The 27,875-nt window shown below is 47.5% G+C and overlaps 1 protein-coding gene across 10 annotated transcripts in view; it reads left to right on the forward strand.

Moving 5' to 3' along the window:
* The window catches only part of ATXN7L1 (ataxin 7 like 1), a 243,690-nt gene that overhangs the window by 45,163 nt on the left and 170,652 nt on the right, over positions 1 to 27,875 (forward strand). Inside the window, exon 3 of one of the 10 annotated variants that reach the window (XM_029233306.1) lies at positions 24,357 to 24,454. The exons of the other annotated variants lie outside the window; for them this stretch is intronic. The gene's annotated coding sequence lies outside the window, so the exon portion shown is untranslated. The remainder of the gene's footprint in view (positions 1 to 24,356; positions 24,455 to 27,875) is intronic. 10 annotated transcript variants of the gene reach the window in all.

Consider the following 27,875-nt stretch of genomic DNA (forward strand, 5'->3'; position numbering starts at 1 on the left):
TTCCCCGAGTTTGAGGCACACTCCCATGGCATCAAAATCTGACCAGAACTGACACGTGGCTATTTATTATACTCTATTTATCTAGATTAGTATGATTATTCCTATGTTTCACTGCAGAAATACTGCTAGTTTTGATTACAGAATGTAGCCCCAGACTCCGGCGGGATATTAACTAATATGTACCTGTTACCTTACTAAAATCTGATAAATTCTGATTTGGGAAGCCCAGTGAGCCAAGAGTTTGGGATAAGACATTGTGGGTCTATCGTAGCTACCTTGTAAGGTTGTCGGAAAAATTAAACAGGGGATTTTGCGTGACACTCTTAGAATGGTCACTGGATTAGAAGTACTCAAACGTTAGCTATTATCAAAGACATGAAAAAGCACTATGTCCTTAAGTATGAATGGTTTATTTTACCTCAGTAAAAATGTTTATTTTTTTAATGAATGGTTCAGTGTTTAATGAATGACATAAAAATGAACTTTACTGCCTGGACATGAAGAAAGTACACTGTTTATTTTGGAAAGAGATTCAGAATCCAACAAGAGAAGTCAGTTTAAACAAATATGGCTGCCACTCTGACTACCGGATTTTTCTCTGTACTCTTGATCACCAGGGCTTACTTGTGCTAGCAGAGAGAGCGTCCTCGACCTTTCCTCTTGAACCTCTCCTTCTGTTCTGGGTGCATTAGACACGGGTTGGAATGAACGTCCAGGGCGGCCTCACTCTGAGATGCTGTATTTCCGGGATACCCTCAGATCAGGTGGTCCCTTTTTTAAACCTTTGCCCTCCATGTCGCACTCTCTCATTTCTTACTTTGGGAACTCATCCTACTTCTCTGTCTCCAAAGGCAAAGCATTTTTAAATCTCTGGGTAAAATACTACAGCTTCTATCTTTCTCATCTCTTTCATCTCCAGTCGCATGCTTTTGCCAAAATCATTGACCCCTAAGACTTCTCTGCTCATATAAGTCCCTTGGGCAGGTTCTATTCCTTCACTCCCCTACATCCAACTTAGACCTTGTTTGGTCTAACCCTTCTTGTCTGTTTGACTATTGTGGCTTTCTTTTTTCCTAGTGGTCAGGTTGTGTTCTCTTCTTTGACCAGCCTGTGTTTCCTTCCAAGTCGTACTCCTCTGCAAAATAGCCGCAGCTTACATTCCTCTGTTTCCCCTTAAGCCCCAAGCCTCTCTTATTGCAAGTTCTTCCCGAATGCTTCCACTGTGGGTGTATTTTTTTTTTCTTTTAATGTAATAAAATGCTGTTTTCTTAACACGAGTGCTAAATAATATTAGTTGCGGTCCAGGAATGCAAGCTTGGAGGACACCACCACCATTTGGAGAAAACCTAAGTTTGTACACGAGGATTATGCAGTCATGGAAATGTAGAGTTGGGAAGGACCCCAACTTCTTGTTTTATGGGAATCAGTCAAGGCCAGGAGCTCAACAAGTGTTGTGCTCAACATTACACAGTTAGCTGGTGACAGACCTCAAGCCAGAACCCAGGTCTCCAGGCTGGTGTTCTTACTAAATGTTTTAATGTGCTTTTTTCTTTTCTAAGTAATACATGCACAGTTTCAACCCCAAATAACACTAAAAAACTTAATCAAAGAGCACTCCCTTGCCCCATCTCTATCCACTCCTCTTGTCCCCCTGGAAGAAACCACTCTTCACTCTTTTTAGCTGTTTCTTCTGGTTTATATCTCTGTGAAACACGTCGTGTGAGTACTTCTTCATTGATCAGTTTTAGGTATTTCAGAGATTTTCTGTGAACCTTCAATTACAGAAGAGGGGTCTTGGCCCTCGCACCCCTCCACTCCACTTTCCTTTCCCCATCCCTTCCACACGGCTGTGTCACAGCTCCCAGTTAAGTGTCTGTGGTTACATTAAGCTTATGTAAGTATCCAGTATCTAAATCTATTTAGTTCCTTAGTCACATAACAAGTTCAGAAAATGAGGGGCATCATATGAGCTAAGTTTATTTGGTGTCTCGGTTTCAGATGTAAGTAGTGGGAGTTCAGATAGTGAGGAACAGATCCCCCCTCAAAATATCCAAATGTATTTACTTCCAGAGGATGAAGAGTAAGCGTATGGAGCGTGACGGTCATCTGTGTTGTTCATTGCAGAGCCCAGGAGTACTTACCTCCCTGTGTCTTTAAAATATGTGTATCGGCTACATCGTTGTTTATCAGTTTTAGAAACTGGTGTTTACACTTCCTGTCGTAGTTAAGTTTTTGCCTGTCCTTATGATTGCTTCATGGTTTTTACTTGCATTATTTTCTATATATGTATCCTTAATTTTGACCATGAGGTTGGACCTGTCCCATCAGTATTGTTTTCCCAACTGGCCAGACATCAGATGATCCATCAGTTCCCCTGTATTTTCTGGAGCCCCGTTAGACACCCAGCCTGCTGTGCACTCCTGGGGCCTCCCTTCCCCATCGTCCTGGCAAGTCCAGTAGCTGCTGGCCTGGTCCCCCTACTTGATTTACTCCCTGTTTGCTAGAACACCCCCCTTCTAAGTGGATTCTATATGGAAGGTAAGTTTTTTGAGTCCTTGAAATATTGAAATGTCTTTAATCTGCCCTTGCACTTGATTAAAAATTGGTGGCTATAAAATATTCAAAGTTGGAAATAATCGTCAGTCAAAAGTTTAAGGCCATTTTTGTATTGTCTTCTAGTTCTCATGTCACTCTTAATAGTAGGTACCAGTCCTTCGTGTGTGGCCTATTTTATTCCCTGAAGGTTTTTAGGATCCTCTCTTTGTCGCTTGATTTGAAATTTCTTGATGATGTGCTGTAGAGGTCTTTCTTTTATCCCTTGAGCAGGCGCTGTCCAGGTGGGCCCTTTTAATTTGGAAATGCATGTTCCTCAGTTCTGGAAGTGTTCTCGTATTGTCTTTTGATCATTTCCTCCTCCCCATTTACTCTGTTCTCTTGTTTTGGAATTTCTGTTTGTCAGATATTGGATCTTATTGGTTCAAAGACTATCGGTTGTTACCTTGTATTTGCCTTTTGTTTGCTCTGGGGGAGAGTTACTGTACTTTATCTTGCAAACCTTCCATTGAAATTTTTATTTCACCTATCGTAATTTTAATTTCTAAGAGTTCTTGATTGTTCCCCCACCGTTGCATCCTGGTTTTGGTTTTTCTCTGAGGATGTTATTTAATGAGAGCTTTTCTGAAGTTTTCTTCTATGCCTTGTGTGGCTCGCACGTTCCTCTGTTCTTGGCAGGTGTCGCAGTCTCTTTCCTGTTGGTGGCTTTCTTCAAAAGCGTGCTGATCCTCGGTCATTTGTATTTAAGAGCACAGAGGCTCGCGTTCTGGGTGTGTCAGTGGCGGTTTTGACTGGTGGCTTGCTGTGTAGGGGGAGTGCGTTTGCAAACTCACTGTTTCTTTGGAGGATTTTCAGTTCTCAGTGTGTGGAGACCTTTTCTTGAAGCCCATTCTGTTTTTCTCAGAGATGAATCCTGCCCTTTCCTGCCGGGAGAGTGCTCTGAGAGCAGATGGGGATGGGGACCGAGGGCAACCTTTTAGTGTGGCCATTCTCCATCCCTCTGTTTTTAGCCTGCCCATTATCCTGTCCCTTCACCAAGCCTCCTGTCCACTGGTCTGGAGCCTCTTCCAATCCATTTCCCTAGAAAATACACCCTCAGACTTTCAGATAGCCCACATCAAATCGCTCCACGATCGGAGGTGTACAGTCTCCAGCTCCCAAGCCTACCGAGGGATATGACCCAGCCAGATCCGCTTACCTTGCATCCAGCTCCCTTTCTGTGGACATTTAGGTCACCGTTTCCTCCACTCTGCCCAGTCAGTGGTCACTCTTCTTTTGTCTTCCAAAAACATTACTTATTTGTTGATATCTCCCACCTCCACTCTCTCGCCTTCATCTTTTTCTCTTCACTTTGCTGTCATGTTAGGGGTGTCTTGGTTGAGAGAAGAGAGCAAGGGGTAGTCTATCCACCTGTCCTTCAATCAGCAAAGAGCGATCACGTCCCAATGGGTTCTGGGCACTGCTAGGGATAGAGCAGTGAGCAAATGATACAATTCCTTCTTTCTTAAACTTCCAATGTTGTGTTTACTGGAAATGCCATGCTCTTAATGGCACCAAATGGCAATTGTAGTGACGTAAACTTTAAGAAGCTTGGGCTTGTTATGATTCAAGAACCAATGTGCAACCACCTGGGTACCCCTGTGCTTTGGGGTTTTGTAATTGGTCACAAATGATGCTGGAGACTTGGGGTGCTTCTGCTGGACGAGCTTGGAACCGCCATGTTTGCATATCATGGGAATCCTTTCACAATGAAAGATGATTCATATCAGCCTTAGACTTTGGAGGAGATAGAAAACACTTTCTGTGACTCTTTATAAAATCAAGGTTATCGCTTCACCAGGCTGTGGTGCAATCTGAAGAATACACAGCATTAAAATTTCCTGACCAAGAGTCACTAATAATAGTAAAAGGAAGAGAAAGGAGCAGAATGGTCTGTTAATTTCCAGTATTAGTAAGACTCTTCCTCAAGCTATTTCAATCCTGCACTCTTATCAGTTAAAATTTTTGGAGCTGGGACCCCAACATATGTGTATTTAATTATAAATTATATGCATATACTATTCTATAATTAAAACTCATAATATATTGGGAGCATTACAAGACAAACAGATAAAACATTTTTAAAGTTAAAAGGGTGAGCTAAAAATAACTAGAATTGCTGTGAACCTAAAACTGCACTGTAAAAATCAAGTATGAATTTTAGAAAGAAGAAGAAAAGCTAATAATTAGAATTAGAACTTTCCCCTCCCTGGTGGATCACACTGGGCACCTGACACTCCCTTAGAAGCAACCTGCCGGGAGGGTGGCGACGAGGACTTGGTAATCCATCCACCATTACTTAGCCGCGGGATACTGGGCAAGCCACTTGATTCTGGGCCTCAGTTTCCTCCTCTGAGAAGTGGTAATAAAAATACTGTACTGCAGGTTCCCAGTCTTCTTCATAGGGTGGCTGGGCAAGTGATGGGCTGACATATCTGAGGATATTTTATAAACTGTAGAGCGCTCAGGGCTTCCCTGGTGGCGCAGTGGTTGAGAGTTCGCCTGCCGATGCGGGGGACGTGGGTTCGTGTCCCGGTCCGCGAGGATCCCACCTGCCGCGGAGCGGCTGAGCCCGGGAGCCATGGCCGCTGAGCCTGCGCGTCCGGAGCCTGTGCTCCGCAACGGGAGAGGCCACAGCAGTGAGAGGCCCGCGAACCGCAAACAAAACAAAACAAAACAAACTGTAGAGCGCTCAACATGCAAACCTAGCTGTGTGACCAGTTGGTCGCCTCATTGCCCCCTGAGCGCCACCCTCTGCTGCCCCAGCCAGCTGTGCTTTTCTACCATCCAGATGCCCTTCCTGCCCGTCATAAGCAGTAATGGGGCAAGTGAAGCCGTGAAAGTCTCCGACTCTTCCTTAAAGAGACAAACAAAAACGAAAAGCAACCCCAAGCCCAAATCCTACACTAATGAGTCAACAGCATCCTCTCCAGTCACAAAAAAGCACATTTTCCCCAGCGGCTCCAACGGTGTAGTTCTCTGCTTTCTGTAGACAGTATAGATATGGGAAAGGTAAATCTCTCGAGAAGCATCAGCGTGTCCGTGAGACTTGAATTTCAGCGTGTCCAGCTCAAGCGGAGACAGAAGGGCTCCATGGCCTCAGCCAGACGGCTGTGCAAACTGCCTGGCAGCAGGTCTCCAGGGCACAGGAAGGTGTCTGGGGCTTACACACGCGGGGTACGTGCAGCGCCGCAGTGTAGCAAAACTGCATCTGTGGCATCAGGCAAAGCAGAGGATTAGTCATGCAAGGGGAAAATGAAATGTTCTGAGCACCAGTTCATACGAGCCCTGTGAGAGCCGTGGCAGTGAGCACCGTTAACCGCACGGAGCCCCGACTTCCTCTCTGCCAGCCTGCACATGCGTGATCCCACACAGGCCTCACCGTGTCCATTTCCATTCTGCAGATACGGAAACTGAAGGTGCAAGAGATGAAATAACTTGCCTATAGTCATGGTGGAGCCACAGTTCAAACCCAGGTCCCTCTGTCTCCAGAGCCCATGGATGCTCCTAACCACTCTACTCTTAACCCTGTTGAGATGAGTTGTATATTTTCACCTCTGAGGACCACTCACCTCTCTCAGATATCCATATAACCCATCTTTTATGGAGTTATAAGAGGACCAAAACCGAAAAGAGCCTAGAGATCTTCCAGTCTAGCAGCTTCCTTGGGGCCAAGCTGGGATAGAGCCCCAGGCTCCCACTGCCCAGCACGGAATCTTAAAACAGCAACAGGTGATGTGTTGGCGGATTACAGCCGAGTCTTCCCAGGACATGGAGGGAAATTTGCAATTAAAAAAAAAAAAAAAAAAAAAGAAGGGACTTCCCTGCTGGTTCAGTGGTTAAGAATCCGCCTGCCAATGCAGGGAACACAGGGTCAAGACTTGGTCCGGGAAGATCCCACATGCCATGGAGCAGCTAAGCCCGTGTGCCACAACTACTGAGCTTGTGTTCTAGAGCCTGCGAGCCACAACTACTGAGCTCTTGTGCCACAACTGCTGAAGCCCGCGCACCTAGAGCCCGTGCTCCGCAACAAGAGAAGCCACCGCAATGAGAAGCCCGCGCACCGCAACAAAGAGTAGCCCCTGCTCACCGCAACTAGAAAGCCCGCGCGCGGCGACCAATGCAGCCAAAAATAAATAAATAAAATAAATAAATTTATTTTAAAAGAGTCAAAACAAACAAACAAACCGTCCTTGCGCTCTGAAGCTGGAACGCAAGTAGGAAAGTGTTAGTCTTTCGCATCCATAGCCCAGCAGAAGGCAGCTGCACGTCTGAGCCTTAGCATGCTGAGAACCATGGCTGTTGTCCATCTAAACAGGGGCCCACTTTCACCAAGGGGCCAAGTGAGCCTCGCCATTCCCATTGCAACGCCAGCACCTTCCCCTACTGCCCAGGGTGCTCCCTTACCTTATATCCCTCCCCTCGTATTCTTGCTTTCTTCTTTCCAAGAAGCTTTGCTCCCCAGAAGGGCACTAAGCTATCAGTTATCTGTACCCCAATATGAATTGTAGGCCAGTATATTACTTGCTGGTACATTTGGACCAGGAAGTAATATATTTTCATACCAGGAAGTAACATATTTTCTTGAATATTAGTTTGTAAGGCTTTGCTTCTATTTCTGTGACCTACAGGCATCAGTATCAGATGGGATAGAGGATATTTGAATGGGACACAACTATTTTTTTTAAATTCCAAAAACAAGTTAATGTTTTTACTTTTCTCTGATTTTAAACTATACTTATTGTGAAATATCCACCACAGATGCAGAAAACTACATAAAACACATGTACAAACTTATATGAGGCCAATGCTCTTGTCACTACCACCTGTGTTGAGAGAGAACTTTTGTAGTCACTTAAATGCATCCGTGTGCTGCCTCACCTTTTCCCTCCCACCCCACCAGGAGTAACCTCAATCCTGAAGTTTAAAAACCAAGTTAAATTTAATGTGAAAGGTTAGCTACCCATGTGTTTAGCAACAAGGGATGAATACAGGCATAGTCTTCCAGCGGCAATATTTTGAGGTGCTCCTGGGCTCCAGTACCCCAGTTTTCTGGTAAAGCATTTCCCCTTGGGTACAGTACAAGTCATTTTATGCAGCTTTATCCTAATGCATGCTGGCCTTGATGCATGCTGCAGACTTATCCAACAGCACCCAACGTTTTGGAGAGGCTCCTTTCCGGAATTATCTGGAATTTGGTAAGACAGTTGGATGGTTCCTTTGTTTTGAACTAAAGCTGCATTGTGCAGCCTTGAATTTGGGCCATTCCAGAGTCAAACTCACCCTGAAAGACAAGTTTTTCTCCACCTTGAACATTCTAAGACTGCTTGCTGATTCTAAAGCTATTCCAAAAGACAAGGGTTTTAGCCCAGGCAGCTTGTGAGATTTCGGGTCTGGCGTCTGTCCCTCACCCAGGATGCTTTTGGAATGTGTGTGAAAGCATCAGTCATTTTCTCACAGTTTCACCTGAGATACCAAGCGTTCATTCTATTTTGTGTTATTTAAACTTTTTATTTGGAAATTATGTCAAATTTACAGAAAAATTTCAAGAACCGTGGTACAAAGAACACCCTACAGCTTTTATACAAATCCAACTATTGTTCACATTTTGCCTTATTTGCTATATTTTTTTCTTTTAGGATGGATAGATACAAACACATATATACATGGATGACAGAAATATACAGATACATATTTATATATGTATTTTTGATAGTCACAGGTAATATTTTTCTGAACCATTCGAAGGCAAGTTAATTTTTCATAGTACTTGACCAGCTACTGTAATGCATCTAAGAAGAGGACTGTTCTATTATGGAACCTCAGTGCAGTGACCAACTTCAGCACATTTAGCATCCAAGCGTTTAACTGTAATCAGAAGAAACCACCGAACAACAGTGGTTTCTTCTGTGTGCTGGGCAAGAGGCTTCCGTTCTCATGTGGTGTGCGAACAGCAATCTTCGTGTCTAATTGTTTCAATCGTATAAAAATTGCCTTCTCCTGTATCAACAACGGGTAGAAGGTGCATACTGACATTTCTGTTTTCAATCCAATGTTTGTTTACTTTCTGCCTTCCTTAGGGTCTCTAGATACATCAGAGAAATAGTAAAATTAACATCCCACTCCCAGGTCTTGGAAATGAAAGAGTAAACACCAAAATTTAACACTTTCCCAGTTGGGTGGGGAAACGTTGCCTTTCTCTGTCTATAATCCTTAAGGAGGACAGGCTCTCAGTTAAATAAAACGTCATTTGCACCCTCTTCGCCTGGCTTTCCCTTGCTGGTTGACTTTCACCATGAACTCTGGCAGCTGAGGTAAAATACTTAAGTGGCCCACGCCTGTTCTCCCTTGATTGTTTTCTAAACTCAGAGATCACTGTTTGTGACACCTGTCATCTGCTGCATCTTACACAGCTACCCACCCTGTGGGTTTCCTAGAGTTCTTGGCTTCTCCTGCCTAAGAAGCAGACGTTCCAAAACATTCCTGAACGTTCTGGCTCACAGCTGGAGGCAAGTCTCAGCCGACTTGTTTCCCATTCGGAGGCCTCCGCTTGGGCCGAGAACAGATGTGGTGAGGGTGAGAGTGATTTGGGGAAACGTCTCAGTGGTTGATCCCCTCCCTGAGGGATGTGTAATGTCCCTGTGCCCCCGGCCTGAGAAAGGAGCATGACTTTCCAGAAGTGCTGTGCTTGGAAGTTTCCAGCAGCTGGAAAATCACACTTCTGGGTCCTGAATCTGAACCATTTCACACTAGGAATTTTGTAATGTTTCCTCTGTGTCCTACTCCACCTTAATCTCCCTCATGTTGGGTCGCTTTGTCACTCCATTTTCCCTATTAAAATCTTTCTTATATAAAAATTATGAGGGAATACATTATTTTTTAACCTAAGTTTTATTTTATCAGAGCTGTATTTAAAACATGGTTTAAGAGTCCGCAGTGGCCTTCTCAGCCCCTCTCCAGCCCCCCAGACCCATTCCCCAGAGCAACCTCTTTAGAATCTTTTAGCTAATTCTTCTGGTATTGACCTCCATAAAGTAACCATAAAATATTTTTTTTTCTTTTTTTGGCCATGCTGCGTGGCTTGCAGGATCTTAGTTCCCTGACCACGGATCACACTTGTACCCCCTGCAGTGGAAGTGTGGAGTTCTAACCACTGTACCAGAAGGGAATTCCCTTGACCTCCATAAATTAGATGCTGATGCTGCATTTCCTCATGTATAGGTTTTACATGTTGCTGACTGACTTCCTGTTAGAGGAATTAGGCCTCCTGGCACCACCCACCCTCACTTCCCCTCCCCACCTTCCCAGGAAAGTTAGACATAAAGTGGGACGGAATCTGTGGTCAGTCTTTACAGTATGATGATGGTTTCAATTTTATTCACTAGAGAACCAACTATACTGGAATTATGCTTCTTTCGTATACAGATTTTCTTCTCAAAGTTAGTAACTGCCTTTAAAAGACTGATTAGGTTACTACATACCTGTTGCATGTTCTCCCCAAATGCCCCCGTAGAGCTATCAAATGCCTACCAGTGCCATTTGCCAAATGCTCACAAGCATCATATAATCTCTCAGTGCCCTGCCCCTCCCGGATCCTCCACTTTCCTGCTCCATCTACGCTTGTCACTCTCCAGGTGTCCTCTGGGGACTTCACTGTGCCTCTGTGTCTTGGATCCTTGTTCCTTGTTTTTCTTGGACCTCATGTCTACCTCGTTTTTATTTTACATCTTTATTTGGGGAGAGCACATCCTCCAGCAGCCTTCTGAGAAAGGGTGCATGGGAAGCAAAAATTTTTGAGGCCACATAGATTTGAAAATGCCTTTGTCCTCCTTCAACCTCAACGATGGTTAGTTGGGTATAAAATTTTCAGTTGAAAATGATTTCCTCTCCAAATTTTGAAGGTAACACTCCACTGCCTCCCAGCTTCTGGTGTTGCTAATGAAAAGTCTAATGCCATGCTGAATCCTTTTTTTGTGGTACACGGGCCTCTCACTGTTGTGGCTTCTCCCTTAGCGGAGCACAGGCTCCGGATGCGCAGGCTCAGCGGCCATGGCTCACGGGCCCAGTCACTCCGCAGCATGTGGGATCTTCGCGGACCGGGGCACGAACCTGCGTCCCCAGCATCGGCAGGCGGACTCTCAACCACTGCGCCACCAGGGAAGCCCCATGCTGAATCTTTAATGTGACCAGTTTTCTCTTTGGAAGTTTATGAGAGCTCCTCTTTATCTTCAAAATAACATGCCTTGGATGGTTATTTCCTTTTCTCCCAACTTCCTTCCTCCCTCACTCTCTCCCTTCATTCCTCCCTTTCGTTTTGGCCTGTTCCTTGAGCTGGCCATTCAATGGGAGCTTTCAATCTGAAGATGCCTTCCTTTGACTCTAGAATGTGTTCATATTCCAAATGATTCCTTTGATCGTTTCCCTGTTCCTTCTTTCCGGAACTCCCTGATAGTTAATGAGGGCCAACCTACACTGATCTCTAAGCCCTTTCCTTTTTCTCCTTACTCCCTATCCTTTTATGAGTCTGTCCTACCTTCTGGGCTATTTCCTTGGCTTTACTCTCCAGTATCTTTCACTGAATTTTTTATTTCAGTTGACATATTTTTAATTTCTAGGAGTTCTTCCTATTCTGATTCTTTTTTCAGAGCACCCTTGTTTCCCGGATGCAATGTCTTATATCACTGGTGATATTAGTAATAGGGTCTCTCTCTCTCTCTCTCTGTTTTCTTATTCTTCCTGAATTGGTTGTTTTCTTTGCGTTCCACTTTCCTGATGATTTTGGTCTGACTTCTTCATTTGAGGAGGCTTTCCTCAAACGTCTGGTGATTCTTATCAACAGGGAGCTAGTTCATCTCCCCTGAAGGACATGGGGCCAATTGGGTTCTCTTGCCTGGGAGGCATAAGCTGTGGAGGGCAGTGGCTGGTGCTCCGTCCGCTGTTCAGGACGTAGACTTTCACTTCATGCCTTGTTTTCATCCAGCACCATCTTCTGCGCTGACAGGAACCTGCCTGGAGTAGGCTCTCTTGAGAATAAGGCTCTCATTTCCTTGACGGTGCTGAGGCAGAGATGGCGGAAAGCTAGAGGGAGCCTTTTGGGGAGGGACTAAGTCCAGCCTCTGGCTGTTCAGCCTCCAACCAACCCTCCTGCTTATCCCTTCCCTTCCCAGGTCCACTCCCTCCAAGGTATGGTTGCCTCCAGCCCTGAGCCTTCCAGGCCCGTGTGGAAAATTGATCTGCTTCCTGCGCATGCGCACACTGAACTGCCGACCCACGGGGGAGGCTCCAGCCCACGTGCCTTCCCTGCAGGAGGGTGCCCCCGGGCTCCTCGCACGTCTCTGTGCTCAGTGTTCAACCACTTTAATAGCCTTAATATATTCTTCCAGGGAGTTAAGAGGGAAAGGAGATAAATATATGTGGTCAAATCTGCCACGTTTCAAGGAAACAATACTTTTTTTTTTTCAAGCTAAATTATCTCAGCGTAGAACATTTAGAGGGAAACGCCACCTCTGCTGAAGTGAACAAGTATGAAGTGCCAGTGTGCGATGTCCGTGGTTTCTGACTCTCGGATGGCCTTACACCTGCCACTTCTCCCCCTCATCACTCCGTAATGCCTGGTTCTCCAGGCGCAAATGAGCAGTTCTCAGAATGTCGGAGAGAAAGGGAATGGGCACCTCTACTTACCTCTAAGAATGATTTCTCTCCTTCCCCTGAAGAGAGGAAAGTGAGGTGGGGACGGAGAGGTGGGAGCACATCCAGGGCCCCCCTGGCAAGGACCCGCCCCCTCCACAGCCCTCCACCCCTCCCAGCAGCAATTCTGTTCCTCATGTGTCCCCGGTAAATGATCTTTAGTCACAGCCCTGTGAACCGATTGTTCTAGACTAGCAATTTCTGTGAAACACGGTAACAAGTACAAAGCCCCAGGAAGAAGCAGTTCAGAACGTTCTCCTCTTATTTCAAGAAGAATTTATTTTTACATGACACTTTCTGTATCTTCTCTGAATGTCTAGCCATGAGGAGGTGAGAGACAAATTAAAATGTTATCTTTTAAACTATCAAGTAATTGCAACTCTGTCAGGCCCTTGCTTCTTCTGTCCTCCTCTCTCATACATTTCTTTTTATCCTTCCTCACATGGATTTGAAAGGATTTCTAAGCACTGGAGTCAATGAGTCCCTGAAATGAGGGAGGAATTAAGAAGCAGGGAGAACAAGCAAACAAACAAAAACCCACCTGAAGGTCCAGTAATAATAAAATACCTATTATAAACCTCCAGGTATATGTAAATGTAATCCAGTAGCCAAATACACGCGGGCATCCTAGCTTCGTATTCCTCAGACCTAGACCCTGAAAAAAAACCACTGAATTGATAGTTTCTCCTCCCCGCCGCCCCTTCTTCAACATCATCATCATCACAGTTACTCTCACCACCTCAAGTTCAGTGGGAGCAACGATACTGAGTTTTCTAAAGTTTTCTGGCGTGAAAGCAGGGAACTGCCTGTCAGTTTCAGGTCAGCATGGTTGTTGGCCTTGCTGTGGCTGATGGTTGGAAGCTGAGTGAGGAAAGAAACACTAGGTGGGCAGGGAAGGCCCCTGGGCAGAGAGCGCGTGCTGAAGGATGGGGTCAGAGCGCCCAGTGATGATGGGAGGCTACAGGGTATGGAGAGAGCTGCAGACTCGGTCTACCTTAGGAAGATTTCCTGAGGACAGCGTGTCTGGGAAAGACAGCTTTTATATAAGATGAAATGGGGGAAGAGAAGATTGAGGCCAGGAAGTCATTAAGAAGAAAGGTGTTATAAATGGACAATTTACTAATATCTACATAGTTTTAACTTTAAATGCTCAATCATTGGATCAAAATTAATGTCAACCAAGTTAAATTGGTATTTTTATGACATCGACAGTACATCTTGCCCACGGCTTGTAAGTACATGTTAACTTTCAAGAACTTGGTAAAGGTCTTCCAAGAAATACTTCATTAGGGAAATGTATGCTGCCTTAATCTAATAATTTGCAAGTTTTCAAAAGAAAGAAAGAAAGATTTGCAGACTGTGAAGGGTGGGATTCATAACCAATAAGAGGAAATTGGAGTTCAGGATAGATGGAGAAGTTATCAGAGAAGACCCAGCTCTTTTAAGTTCAGATTTGGGGTCCAGAAAATGGTGTTCTAGGATACTGAAAAAAGACGAGATCGAATTGCTTTTGGTGAACTTGGCAGAATCAGAGAAAAGGAGAAGTCCCATAAGACTAAAAGTAGTCGATTTTTTTGGTTTTCTGGAAAGGAAAGAAAATTAATTCCAGAACTGACAGACCAGGGGAGAGGTCTGCACTGTTAAAACCCGGGAAGAGAAGGCAGTGTTCACCAGCAGCCAACCTGGGTTTACTAGAAACTGCACACGCCAGAGAAACACCGTCTCCCCATCTGAGAAGCTGCTGGGCTGAGAGGTCAGGGAATGTTACAGGCACAGTCTCCCTGCTTTTAACAAGGCTTTTGACCAAAGTCTCTCATGAATATCTATGGATGAGAGGACAGTCTCGTTCTAAAAATCATGCAAGTAGATAGATTTGTGGCAGATTGAAAGGTTGTACCCGACTGTAAGTTGATGAGCACAGGGTTGTTTGTTTTGTTCACTGGTACTTAGAACAATGCCAGCCACACAATAGATGCTTAATAAATATCTGTTGAACAAGTGGGCCATTACTAAGCCAGGGAGACCACTCTAGGGGAACGTTACAGGATTCTTACCTGCCCCTGCCCTACTGAGTGTTGTGTTTATGGCTTGAGTAAAGATATTGATAATATGCTTATTAAAGTCTGTGGAGAACAGAAAGCAAAGCCTGAAAACTAGTATTTTTTCCCAGTTTTATTGAGATACACTTGACATATAACTTCGTATTTGTTTAAGGTATACCACATAATGATTTGATATATGTATATATTGTCACATTACCACAGTAAGTTTAGTTAACATTTATCACCTCATATAGTTACAAATTTTTTTTTCTCGTGATGAGAACTTTTGAGGTCTACGCTATTAGCAACTTTCAAATACACAGTACAGTATTGTTAACTGTAGTCACCCTGCTGTATATTGCATCCCCAGAACTTATTCATCTTATACCTGGAAGTTTCTGCCTTTTGACCACCTTCGCCCACTTCCCCCACCATCTACCCCCCTGCCTCTGGTAGCCACCAGTCTGCTCCCTGTGAAAACCAGGATTTAAACGGACAGAACCAAGATCCCGAATATCTCACTAGTCTCAGTGAAATCAATCAAGTTTAATAGGAATTTATGTAAAATCTCATTCTTGAGGCTTAAAAATCAGCTGAACAAGTACATGACGGGGAGATAGAGCTTAATAAACATATTACAAAGTTCATATGTTTTAATTGACTCTAAACTTAGTGTCAACACAGGTTATGCCATAGTTGCCAGAAGAGGCTCATTTCAGTCATCTGTTTATTTCGTTAATTTCAGCAAATGTTTATTGACTGCCTGCTCTGGACCAGGTACTGTGCCACGAAGCAGGCTGCATTTGCAAGCACAGACATTCCCACAAACCTCATAGTACAAGGCGAGCCCTGGAACAGGCTCCCAGGGTTCCATGCCCTTGGCTTTCTTCCCACCTCACTGGCTGCACCATCGCAGATTCCTCTGCTAGTTTCCACTTCTCCCCAATCCCTCAACTTTGCATCACCCCAGACCCAGTCCTCAGCCGTCTTCTCATCTCCGTCTATGTTTAGCCCTTACTGATCTCGTCCAGGCTCATGCCTTGGAATTCCATCTGCAGACATCTCCCAGATTTCTGTCAACAGCCTGGACTTCTCTCCTGAACCCAAGACTTGTATATGCCAGTGTCTACTTGGCATCTCCACATTTAATGTATTGAAAACAATTCCTAGCCTTTCCCTCTCTATTCATTTTCTAGGGCTACCGCGACAAAGTACCCCAAACTGGATGGCTAAAAACAGCAGAAGTGTATTCTCTGATAATTCTGGGTGGAAGTCGGAAAGCAGGGTGTTGGCAGGACCAGGCTGTCTCTGAAGGCTGTAGGGTAGAAGCTGCCCCAGGCTTGTCTCTTTAGCTTCTGGTGTTGCCAGCAATCCTTGGCTTTCTTGGAGACACATCACTGCAATCTCTGCCTCCTTTGTCACATGGCATTTTCCCTGTGTCTTCACATCACCTTCCCTCTGTACATGCCTGGGACTCTTCTCCTCATCTTATAAAGACACCAGTCATAGTGGACTAGGGTCTACCCTAATGATCTCATCTTAACTTGATTACTTCTGTAAAGACCCTGTCTCCAAATAAGGTCACATTCACACGTACTGAGGTTAGGACTTCAACGTATCTTTTGGAGGATACAGTTCAACCCATAGCAACCACTAACTTGCTGCATCCACAGCCTTCCCTTCTCAGCTAATAGCCACTTCACCCTTCTAGGTGTTATGGGCAAAATGCTTGCTGTCATCCTTCACTCCCGACTTTTTCTCTCACCCCACGCCCAATCCACCAGGAAACACTGCTGACTGTACCTTAGGGTTAGGTCCAGAGCCAACCAGCCGCTTCTCCCACCTCCACTTCTGCTTCCCTGATCTGAGCCACCATCACCCAGATTACTGCAAAAGCTGAACGTTCAGATCATCTCACTCCTCTGCTCAAGACCCTGCACTAGCTTCCATGTCACCCAGAGTCACCACTGCCATCCTCGTGTCTCCCACCCCTGCCAATCCCCCATGTTGTTCCTGGCTTCATCACCTTCTAGCCTGGCCCTTGTTTGCTCCCCTCCAACCACAGTGGCCTTCCTCCTCTTCCTCGTACATCCTAGGTTCACCCGACCTCGGGACTTTTGCACTAGCTCTTCCCTCTGCCTGGAGCAAGGGACCCTAGATATCCTCCTGCCTCATGATCAACTCCCTCACCTTCTTCCAGTCTTTGGCAAATATTGTCTTCTCAATGACACGCTTTTTAAAGGTGCAACTAGCCTTCCCACCAGCAGTCCCAATCCCCTATCCACTCAAGCGATTTTTTCCATACTACTCACCCCCCCCTACATACTATACATTATTTGAAGTATTTATTGTTTATTCTTTGTCCGTCCCACCCCCTGGCTAGGACGTAGTCTCCACGAGGCAGGGGGCTTGTTGGTTTTGTTCATTTTTGTTTCCCAAGTGTCTGGAGCAGAGGGTAGAGCCAGAATTGAACCCAGGTCCCCCCAGCTCCAAGGCCTCTCTTCTTTCAAGCTGTGAAGGACCACTTCCACCTACACAAGGATGGACCCTCAGACACTGCCTCTCATTTATTCTCCCTGTCCCATCTTTTGCCGTCATCCTCGGGAGCTTTAGTATCTCTGTAAGCCTGTTTGCTGACATAGAAATTTTAAAGTGTACAGAAACAACGCCATGTTTATTATGTTCACACCAGGTGAGCTTGGGCACATTACTTCACCCCCTGTGTCTCAAAAAGAGATAATAATTATACTCTACCTCACAGGATTTTTGAAGGATTACATGAGTTTATATATGTAACTACTTGCCGTGGAAACAGTGAGTACCATGTCAGTGTTATTTATAAGAATATAATATGTTTGAACCTTGAGGACATTATGCTAAGTGAGATAAACCACAGAAGGACAAACTGCATGATTCCGCTTACGGGAGGTATGTAAAGTAGTCAGACTCTTAGAGAGTAGCATGGTGGTGGCCAGGGGCTGGAGGGAGAGGAAATGGAGAGTTGCCATTCAATGCGTATAGAGTTTCAGTTATGCAAGATAAAAAAGTTCTAGAGATAAGCTGTACAGCATTGTGCTTATAGTTAATGGTACTGTATACTTGAAAATTTGTTAAGAGGGTAGATCTCATGTAATTTACTTATTTGGCCTCAGTAAAAGGACAACAATTCATTAGTCACTAACCCACCCCGTAGTTTTATTGAATTTTCTCCAGGTTAAGGGACTTGCCCAAGACCTCACAGCTTGTACATGGCAGGGAGTGACAAAAATCGAGCCTCTGACTCTCAGAGCCTTTGTCCCACCCAAAGTTAGGCATCAGTCCTCTCTGTCCAAACCCAGCGGATTAACGGGCCATGCTCTACAGTACTGAAGAGGCACATCCACACCCCCTTGGGAGAAAACGCCTCACGGTTTGGCTCTGTAAAAATTCTTCTATGCCCCATAGGTTGGGCAATGAGAAATAAATAATCCAGTCAGTGATGTTCTGATGGGCAGCTGGGGCTTCGCAAACAGGGAATAAACAAAAGAACCATCTTTGTTTCAAGCATCATTAGAACTAGCAAAGCCTCAAAGTCTTTTTTTTTTTTTTTTCCTGCGGTACGCGGGCCTCTCACTGTTGTGGCCTCTCCTGTTGCCGAGCACAGGCTCTGGACGCGCAGGCTAAGCGGCCATGGCTCACAGGCTCAGCCGCTCTGCGGCATGTGAGATCTTCCTGGACTTGGGCACGAACCCGTGTCCCCTGCATCGGCAGGCAGACTGTCAACCAGTGCGCCACCAGGGAAGCCCTCAAAGTCATTTTTTAAAGTGGTGGGCGGCATCCGGCATCTGTCCCCACCTAGAAGGGGCACTTGGTCTATAAAAGCAGCAAAAATAATTGCATCTTCCGTGTCACTTGGGTAGAAGCTCCTGTCCTAATTAATTCTTCCCTCCTCCTCCCTTTATAAATATGCTTGGGGAAAGTGACATCCTAGCATTTTTGTTGCTGTTGTTTTCTCTCTTCTTTACAAGGAATTCTCTCTGCTCAGGCATTTGGGGTGCTGATTTTTCTCATGTCCTAGAGATTCTTCGAATTAGTCGATGCTTCCTTCCCATAATAGTTTGCCATGAGAGTGGATTCGCACTGGAGGAGGGAGTGATTTTGTCACCTTATCAAAGTGCCACTGATCAGGTTAGCTTTCTTGGCTACTCATTCATTTTTATGCCTCTCCAGAAACAGAAACAGCAAGCCCCTTGTTAAGTGGAGCTAGAGATGGCTGGGTTTTGCAGCGTCTCCCGAAAGAGCTCCTCCAGCACCCTTTGATGAAATGCTGTCTCGAAGCCTTTGCAGTAGCGCTCACTAAAGAGATGATCTCCTCCTTTTCTCATCAGTGGAAAAACACTAGGCTAGGGACAGCATGACAGAAGCATGCTACTGTGTCACCTTGTCCCCAAATAACCTGGCACCTGCCAGGAGCTGCCTGCTGGTTGGGGGCAGGCCCACCGTGCATTCCAGAGGGAAGGTACACAGAAGACTGTCCCTTTTCCCACTCCCTCTGGAAGCACTGGGACCCTCCAGGCCAAGGGTGGTGTTGTATTCTTGGGTGATTCTTCCATAGCTGAAGGAGCGTGCAGAGATCCTAGAATTCACCTCCACTACTTCAGAGCTGGAAGGAGGAGAAGCTGCTTTGGGCCTTCTTTCAGGACTTGTATCAGTCAGCTTTTGCTGCAGAACAAACAACACCAAAACTTGATAGCTTGAGACAATAAACATCATTTATCATGATTCTGTGGGTCATCAGGGTACTTTTCCTGGTGTGGACAGCTCAGCTGGGGCTGGATGGTCTAGGATGGCCTCACTCACCTGTCTGGTGGTTGGGAGGCTGGTTGACCTAGAGCAGCCTAGACAGGATCAGCTTATCCCATTCTATGGAGGCCAGCTTGGCCTTCTTCATGTGAGGTGTCAGGGTTCCAAAGAGCAGCAGGAGAGGGCAAACAAACCCCAGTGCACAAGTACTTTCTGTCTGTTTGTGTCACGTTTGCCATTGTCTCATTGGCCAAGGCAAGTAGCATGATCAAGCCCAGAATCGTGTGGGAGGGGAACACCCAGGGGCATGGATCTGCAGAACAGTAAACACACTGGAGGTCATTCCTGCGAGGATCTGCCCCAGGAGTGGCTTGTCAGAGGTGTGTCCTATCCTGTCCCTGTATGGGAGTGTGCAGGGTTAGTATAGGGCGGCTTTTTCGAGGAAAACATGAATGGAGGTCTTGACCCACTTGCTAGCAGTGTGACTATAGGCTGGTAACTTTGCTTCTCTGAGGCCCAGTTTCTTTACCTGTAAACACAGTTGGCACCACCCGTGCTAGCTGCTGTTGCTGCAGGCAGCTCAGGGACACTTGTGGTGGCAGGTTGGGCAGAGAGGGGGCAGGGGTCTCTCTTGCACAGGAGGTGTGGCTGAGTGGTGAACTGCAGGAGGCCAGGTGAAGACCCCTGAAGGGCAAAGAATGCTCTCCTGGCCTCTTACAGATCCAAACCTTATTTAAATATGTGTTCTTTAAAATCAAAACAAACCAATCACCCTTCCTTGATTGCATGTCTCAGCAGTGACCACTTGACTTCCACACCCCACCTTGCCCCCAAAATAGCTTTTGTTCCTCGTTGTCAGGCGTCGGACACTTTGCAGCGTTTTCTTACTTGAGGTCTGTGCACTGGACTCCATTGCCAGCGTCCTCCTTGGTGCCTTGTCATGGCTCACCGCCTGCCCCTCTGAGCATCCCTTCTCAGCTTCCTGCACTGGCCCCTTCCCCTCCTCTTGTACTTTCCTGGTCATTATTCCCAAGTTCCTTCCTCGGTCCTGCTGTCGGCAGCATCATTTCACAGGCTGACCCCCACCATGTCCCCTAGTATCTACGTGCTCATGATTGTCTCAGTCTTTCTCTGGCCCCAACTTGCCTCTTAAACTGCCAATCAATTGCTCAAACTCAATAGGTTACAAAACAAATATAACTGCCCCATCTGTCTTCGTCCTTCAGGCTGCCAGACAAAATACCGTAGACTGGGTGTCTCAAAGAGCAGAAATTTATTTCTCACAGTTCCAGGGACTGGAAGTCCAGGATCAGACTGTCAGCATGGTTGATTCCTGGCAAGGGCCCTCTTCCTGGCTTGCAGATGGCCGGGTCCTCACACGGCAGAGAGAGGGCAAACCCTGGTGTCTCTTCCTCTTCTTGTAAGGGCACTTATCCCATCAGGAGGGCCCCATCCTCATGACCTCATCGAAACCTAATTATCTCCCAAAGGCCCCATCTCTAAATACCATCACATGGAGGGAAGTTAGGCCTTCAACATATGAATTTGGGGGGACATCATTCAGTCCACAGCACCATGCATGCCCTCCTGCTATATTCTCATCCACCTTCCCCTCTTCCCAGTATCCCAAGCCAGAAAGCTGCAGGTCATTTCCCACAGTGGGTCAGTGCTGATTGTCCTCTGGGTCCTTCATCCTGTCTATCCCTGCAGCTGCTGCCCCCAGGTCAGACACCAGCACCCTCCTCAAAGCAGCCTCCTCACCTCCAGGCTTGTCCCAGTAAGCTCAGCATTGCCTCCAGAACACCCACTCCATCTCTGCTCTCCACCCTCTCCTTCTCATACACATGCACACACAGTAAAACCTGGCCTCCCCACCTCTGCGGCCCCATTTCCTGCCCTTCTTCCCAGTTCCCTCGTCTTTGCCACACTGACCTACCTGAGGTACCCTGAACAGACCATACCATCTCACTCCTCTTCTTTCCCTCTACCTGGGGCGCTCCTCCACCCTAGCCTTCCTGGGAACTCCTGCTCATCTGTCTAGACCCACCTCTGGGATCATCCTGGGGAAGCCCCCACCCCCTGCCACAGCCCGGCTCTTCCTCCTTTGTACTCTGTACACACCCTGTTTACCATGTGTCATAGTGAATTGTGGGCCAGCTTCCCTTAATGGCAGGGAGCTCCTTGAGGGCAGGAATTAATTCATTTCTCTGAACCCCAGTGCCTGGCATTTAGTAATGGCAATAAATAAGCATTGAATGAATGAATGAATGAATGAATGAATGAGTGGAACGAATGGGTACGGGAGTTGATGATGGCACTTAGTGGACCCAACAGTCTCCTCTTTCCTGCACTGAATCACCACGGGTGCCATTAGCTGCCAGCCTCCACACAGGAGGCGTGGGTGCCCGCCTTCCTGCCTCTAGCACCAGGGGCCCCTGCCAAGATCTTCTCTCTGCCCACAGAGACCACCCTCTGAGAGCAAGCCCTTGCCACCTCGGCCCGAGTTCACTGCTCCCTCCTCCAGCTCCCTTTGCCCTTTCTGCCTGTTCTGCTAGGTTCCCACATCACTTCATACTGTCCTATTCTCTAATTGTCTGGCACAGTTTAGCCCTTTATTCTACCAGTACATTCTACTGTCTGGCTCGTTCATTGTTTTGAAAGCGTCCGTTGTCCTAGCTGCACCCTCGTGTGGACGGTACTTCCTCTGAATAAATCAGTCCCTGGACATTTGCTAAATGCTACTCCACAGGCCTTTGCTTATAACCCTACCTGTTCCTGTCCCTTCCCCACCGGTCTCCTTTCCTCCGAGCCTCCGTCCTCTTTGCAGAGGCAGAAATGCCTGGGAGTGAAGAGTCAGCAGACTAGCGTTCACATGTTGGGTCCACCACTTCCAAGCTGTGAGCCTGGCAGCAAATAGCTTCCCCTCTTTGAGCTTCTATTTCCTTATCTAGACAATGGAGAGACCATTGCCCCTGCAGGGCTACTGTGAGAATTAAATGAAACAATCAGCATAAAGCACTTAGCACAGTGCCTAGCGGGGAATAAGTAAGTGATAGTAAATGTTGGCTGCTGTGATGGATGTTGTTTTCAATAATATTATTTTATCAATAAATTTTCCCCTTAAGACTCTAGCATAGATCAGACCCTGGCCGGCACCTAACACATGGCACAGGTGTTTGTAGAAACGTCAGGTTAGCGTGCAAATGGTTTCATAGAGCTGCCCCAGAAGTTCTACCCCTTACTTGTTGCTTGGAAGGGGAGGCTGATTTCGTCTCAGATGAGAGGAGGGAGTGGGGGCATTTCCGTTCCTCGCCGACAAGAGCTCCCCTCTTCTCTGAACTTAATGCTGTTCTGCATCTTGTTTGGTGCAGGGTGGGGTGTGCCGGCTCTTTACTCAGACACGCAAGCGCCTGGGACAGCTGGGCACAGGGCCCCCCTTTCATCAGGCTTTTGTAGAGATAAGACAGCCAGGCCCTTCCTAGCCATTCACATCAGGGGCTTAGGGCTGCCTTTTCCTGGTTTGAGTTGGTCTCAGCATGGCTGTTGCTTGTCTTGAAGGGCTTTTCCTGGTACATCCATGAGGGGAAGGCAGCCTAGGGGACCTGACAGGGTATCGCGCACAGAAGGGAGGCCAGGGCCACACGTGTCCAGCCCCAGGGGTGTGCCTGGGCCCAGGCGCCCTTGCTGAGGGCCACCCTCTTCCCCTTCCTTTTACGCAAGGAGTTCTGGGTAAGGGCTGCTGCTGAAACCTGAAAAGGGTGACACCCATCCCTCACCTGGGTGGCCCCTTCCTGAGTTGCCTTCTGTGGTTGGCTGGAGGCCACTCAGCTGGGCCAGGGAGAGGCCTGAATATTCTTCTCCCCTCTCTTGCCTCTCTTTGCTGGAGAGGCAAGTCAGCAGACGTTTCTTAACCCCGTGCTTTCCCTTCCCCCTCTCGGCTCATAAACGGTGAAAGTATGTAAGGTAATAGGCTGTTTTTATGGAAAGTGACCTTTGGGGGAGTCTAGCCCGGTGCTGGGTTGAACAGCGACATCAAAGTCACAGGCCAAGCTTTGTTCCAACATCCAGATTCCTGGGACTCACCCCTAGAGTTTCTAATTCAGTTAGTCTGGCTACAAGCCAGGAATCTGTACCTTAGATGCTGAGAGATTCTGCCACTCAGCCAGGTATGGAACCACACACCAGCGCCTTGTATCACTGGCCGGGGCAGGAGCAAGGGGGCGCTCTGGGGACCCAGAGAGGTCTCACGCCTTGACGAGTTACTGACTGAGGCCTGAAGCCCCAGATACTGCTTGAGCCCTGCCGTCTTCTCACAACAGCCGGGGCCCGAGCGGTCCCTCCACTGGATGGGATCTGGGTCACTGGGGTGACGGCCAGCCATGGGGCACTGACTCAGGGGACCCCAGCAGCCCGTGGTGCCAGGGAAGCTGAGGAAGGAGCCAGGGCAGAGGAGAGGGCCTCTTCAACCATTCCTGGAAAAGGCATGCAGATTGAATGCACATATGACTTCACCCCTCCGTCACCCCCATCCCTGGCCCCCCAGGACAGTGTCTGGGGCACCTCTACGACCCACCACTGCTGGCCAGTTGGAGGGTGCGGTGTGTGGCCTGCCCTGGGGTCCGGTTAAGGGTCCACATTGAAGTTGGCTGGACAGCAACCCAACTGGGTAGATTTGACACAGAGGCAGAGTTGGGACAAGGTCGAAGTTTACCAAGTCCTGAGTACACGGAGCACGTTCGTCTTCTGATCTGAGCATTTGGTTCTTCTGGAAAGATGAGACTGTCCAAAGAGACCCGGCCCTGCCCCCAGGCAGTTTACACTGGGAAGCCTCTAGAATAGCAGGCACGAACCCCATGGAAATAGCCTGTGCCTCTACATCGAAAACAGCATTTAAACCAGGAAATCAGAACTACGTGAGCTCTGGGCGGCCCTGGGACGGGCAGGCCCTGCCGGCTGCTACAGGGAGCCTCCTGCCGCCGGGAATCAAGGGCCCAGAGCCGCAGGCGCTCTGGGAAAGTGTCTTCCTACAGCCGCTCTCCCCAGGGCAGAGGGCATTTGAGCTCAGGGGACTGGCCGCAGGACTGTAGGGGCTGGAGGAGAAGGCCATGTGGCCACGCCAGGGCCGGTAGTGTTCCAGGAAGGTGGGATCTTTTTTTTTTCTGGGAAGTGAGAAGCAGCTTGATAGCACTATGAGAAAGCTTCCCCAGGCCTGCAGGCCTTAAGTAAATAAAAGCACAAAAATAAATTTTTCAGGCCGTGTCCTTCCGATGCATAGTAGGATTTCCTGAGGAATTGGACTGAGTTCTCCCTGACTCACCTGACTGCTGAGTGGAGAAATTCAGAGGAAAAATGTAAGTTTCCCTCAGCCGTATCTGCCGAAATGGGGCCGACTTCAGGGCTTACGGCCCTTAACGGGTGACCTTTTGAAAGGCAGCTGGCGGGGTGGGTCTGAACAGCAGGCCGGGGGTTGGGGCTGAAGCTTAGCTGGGCCACCCCTGTACCTGAACCACCACTCTCAGGGATGGGAAGGAGATTTATCGCGGAACCTCTGCCCTGCCTGGGCGTCGTAGGTTGGTTTCCTGCAGGTAGAGGCCACTGGGCAGTCCTCAGGAGAACCGGGGTGTTTTTCCAGCAGTGATGAGGGGTTGGCCCCGAAACATCCACACCAAGTTGACCCCACTCCACTTGGGTATCAAGACTGCGATCTGCTGCACGGCCAGACCAGTGCTGGGGTTAGGATACGACTGCAGAGCACAAAGCAGGTTTTCCCCTGAGCCAATCCACGAGGACGAGACATCAAAACACTCTTAGCATCTTTCTTACCTGGGTTTTCAGAAACCAGGCTTTAACTGGCCCCAGTCCATCCAAGGACCTAAATAATAGTGCGCTGGACCACTTTCGATGGAGTTTGGGTTCCAGCATGGAACTTGTTATGGGAGAGAACCAGTGGAGCGCTGGTATACTGGCTCTGCGCAAATTTAAGAGCCCTGATCTGTAGGCTTTGCTTTGCCAGGGTGCAAATACTCTCACTATGGTGAATTTCAAACAACGAATGTGAAGTGGCTACATGTGGAGTTGGGAAGAGAGGTACACAGTTGGCTCCAGCCCACTACCGGACTATGTCCCTGAATCAAAGATCCAAAGAGCTTACAAGTGGAGGTACCTAAGAGGGGCACACTGAACCACATGCTAGGGGTACCTGCAGTGATCCCCCTACATGTACAGAAAACTCCTACCCCTTGGGCAAGAGAACCTTTTAACCAGCAAGAGGATCCATATCACCCAACTAACACTGGATGTACTGGTGAGTGTCTCCGTGTTAGTAGTTTCTATGATAGGACAGTGATTGGACACATTGTTTGGGTTTATCACATACCCTGAGGGGTTTGTTAAAAGTGCCTCCTCCTGGGCTCCATCCGCAGAGAATCTCACTCCATAGATCTGGGATAGGGTCTAGGCATCTACATTCGGCACCCAAGTTACAGGTAAAATTCACACCTTGAGAAATCCTCAGCTACTGTTTACTCACCCTGTGGCTTCTATGACTGAAAGTTCAAGTTCTGGTGGCTTTTAGCATAATGACTTCATTTTCAACACTCACTGTTTTGTTCCAGTGAAACAGAATTGTTTTCTTAAAGTCCCACCATGCAAAATTAGATTCCAGATCATAGTAATAGCTAACATTTATCGAGAGCTTTCCAAGCACCAGACATCAAATGTGTGTGCCTCATCTCATACTGACAACCGTCCTATTATTACCATCCCCATTTTGTGGATGAGGAAACTGAGGCCAGAGGAAATTTCCAAGGAGGTGGTGCCAGGAATAAAATCCAGGCAAGCCGACTCCAGAACCTGCCTTCCAAGCACGACACTGAACTGTCTCTGTAAAATACTGTTCCTCTGCGAGTCTTTGACTTTTGACTTAGCTAGTTCAGGCTAAAGTTCAGTTCGATTTCATGGGCATTTGAATGCCTATAAGATGCTGGCACTGGCGTAACTTAGCTCATCTAATCCTCCCAGCAACCTTGTGGGGAAGATATGCTACTATTTTCCAGAAAAGGAAATGCAAATCCGGAGAGGCTCTGTGGCTCGCCCAGTGTTGCACAGAGGGCAGGGCGGGAATTAGTTGCTCATCCCACACACAGCCCTGCAGCCACGCCACCTGTTTCCTGGGTGGTTCCTTAGTCTAAAGTTAGGCGGTTGAGGCATTGGCACTCTTTTAAGCGTTTGAGTGTGTTTCTGACAGTCTTAGTATTTAACTGTTAAATGTCTGAGTCAGTATATAAAACATTAGTGTACAAATGGGGGAAGATAGGTATATCTATCTGTAAGCACCAGGTAGAGTGGGCTAAGTGTGGCCATAAATGCAAAGGACTATGCAAATACAGAGAAAGGGTTATTGTCTCTGCGGGAACCAGAGAAGGCTCCCTGGAGGAGGTTGCACTAAAGCTGGCCTGGAAGGATGTGTAGGACTTTGGTGAGTGTGCAGGGAGGGGGTAAAGGAAGGGCAGTGATGGGGGAGGACGTGGTGGAAGCTGAACCTGGGACTCAAGGGTAGGGCTGGACCCCAGAGCCTCAGGAACCTCGCTGAGAGTCTGTGCCTTTTCTCCTCGGGCACAGAACTAGCTTCATGCTTGATTTGTGATTGAAGACGTTGTGACTTTTCTCCTCCAGCTGATCGATCCTATTTTCCATTACATTAAAATAGCTTTGTGTAATCTTCTCTATGGTGGATTTTGTCATCCTGGGCCTCTGTGCTCAGAAGGCTGCTGGCTTTAGGCACCAGCCCATCTGAGTAGTGGCCAGGTGTGTGTGACTGGTTTTAGCAGCCTGGATGTGATGGATGCTCAAACACTTCTTTTCATTTTCTTAGAGCAAAGGTCCTTTCTGTCCCTCACGAGCACTGGTGCAGTGGCAGGTCCAGCTGGAGTCGCTCTGGCTCCCCTGTAAGCCCCCCTTTCCCAGGGGAATGCCTTGGGATATCTGTCAACAACTTCCTGCAGCCCAGCTGTCCCGATGGCTTGAATGCTTTGGACACTGATTCCCAGGGACATTAAGCAGTTCCTGCCGCTGCCCGCTGGGTATGCCAAGTGAACGCGTCTGGTAACAGAGCCAAATGGCGCGTTTACCTCTGAGCTCTGGCGGCATCGTCTGGGTGATCACTGTAATCTTTGAAGGGCGCACGCGGGCTCCATACCCTTGACAAACGGCCTCGGGAAAAAAATATCACCATCTCTTTGCCAGTTACGGATAAACCATGGCCAGAGCCAGCTCTGCTTTGCACTCAGAGCCACTGTCAGGTGCCGTAGGATACAGGGGTCTCTTGCCGTAAGTGCTCTGAATAGGAATCAGCTCACCATTGCCTGGGACTCACCAGGACCCCCAAGCCCTGGGACTGCCTCGCGTTCCTGGCCACAGTCTGACAGATTCTGAGTGTGTACCTCTTCTTCATCCCTGAATCTGCAAGCGGAGCATTGACAGAACCCTCACAGCTGAGCGGGGGCTGGCATGTCTGGGGTGGGCGTTTTCTTGACCTTTCACCCCACACTGCATGTTCCGGATGGCATTCATGGCAATACCTTGATAGCTGAGGCCTGCCATGGGGCAGTCTCCTGGAGGCCTCTGCTTGTGCCTTTAAAAATGTCACGTTTCCTGCATTCACAAGGCACCGCTGGTGGCCTTCTTCATGGACTCTGCTTTCAGTGTGGTCCACAACACGTCATCCGAGAAATCACCCAACTCGCTGTGCTGGGAGGGTTGGAGCATCCCTGT

The sequence above is a fragment of the Monodon monoceros genome, unplaced genomic scaffold, assembly GCF_005190385.1.
Source record: "Monodon monoceros isolate NGI ecotype Baffin Bay Population unplaced genomic scaffold, NGI_Narwhal_1 Super_Scaffold_2, whole genome shotgun sequence".
Lineage (NCBI taxonomy): Eukaryota > Metazoa > Chordata > Mammalia > Artiodactyla > Monodontidae > Monodon > Monodon monoceros.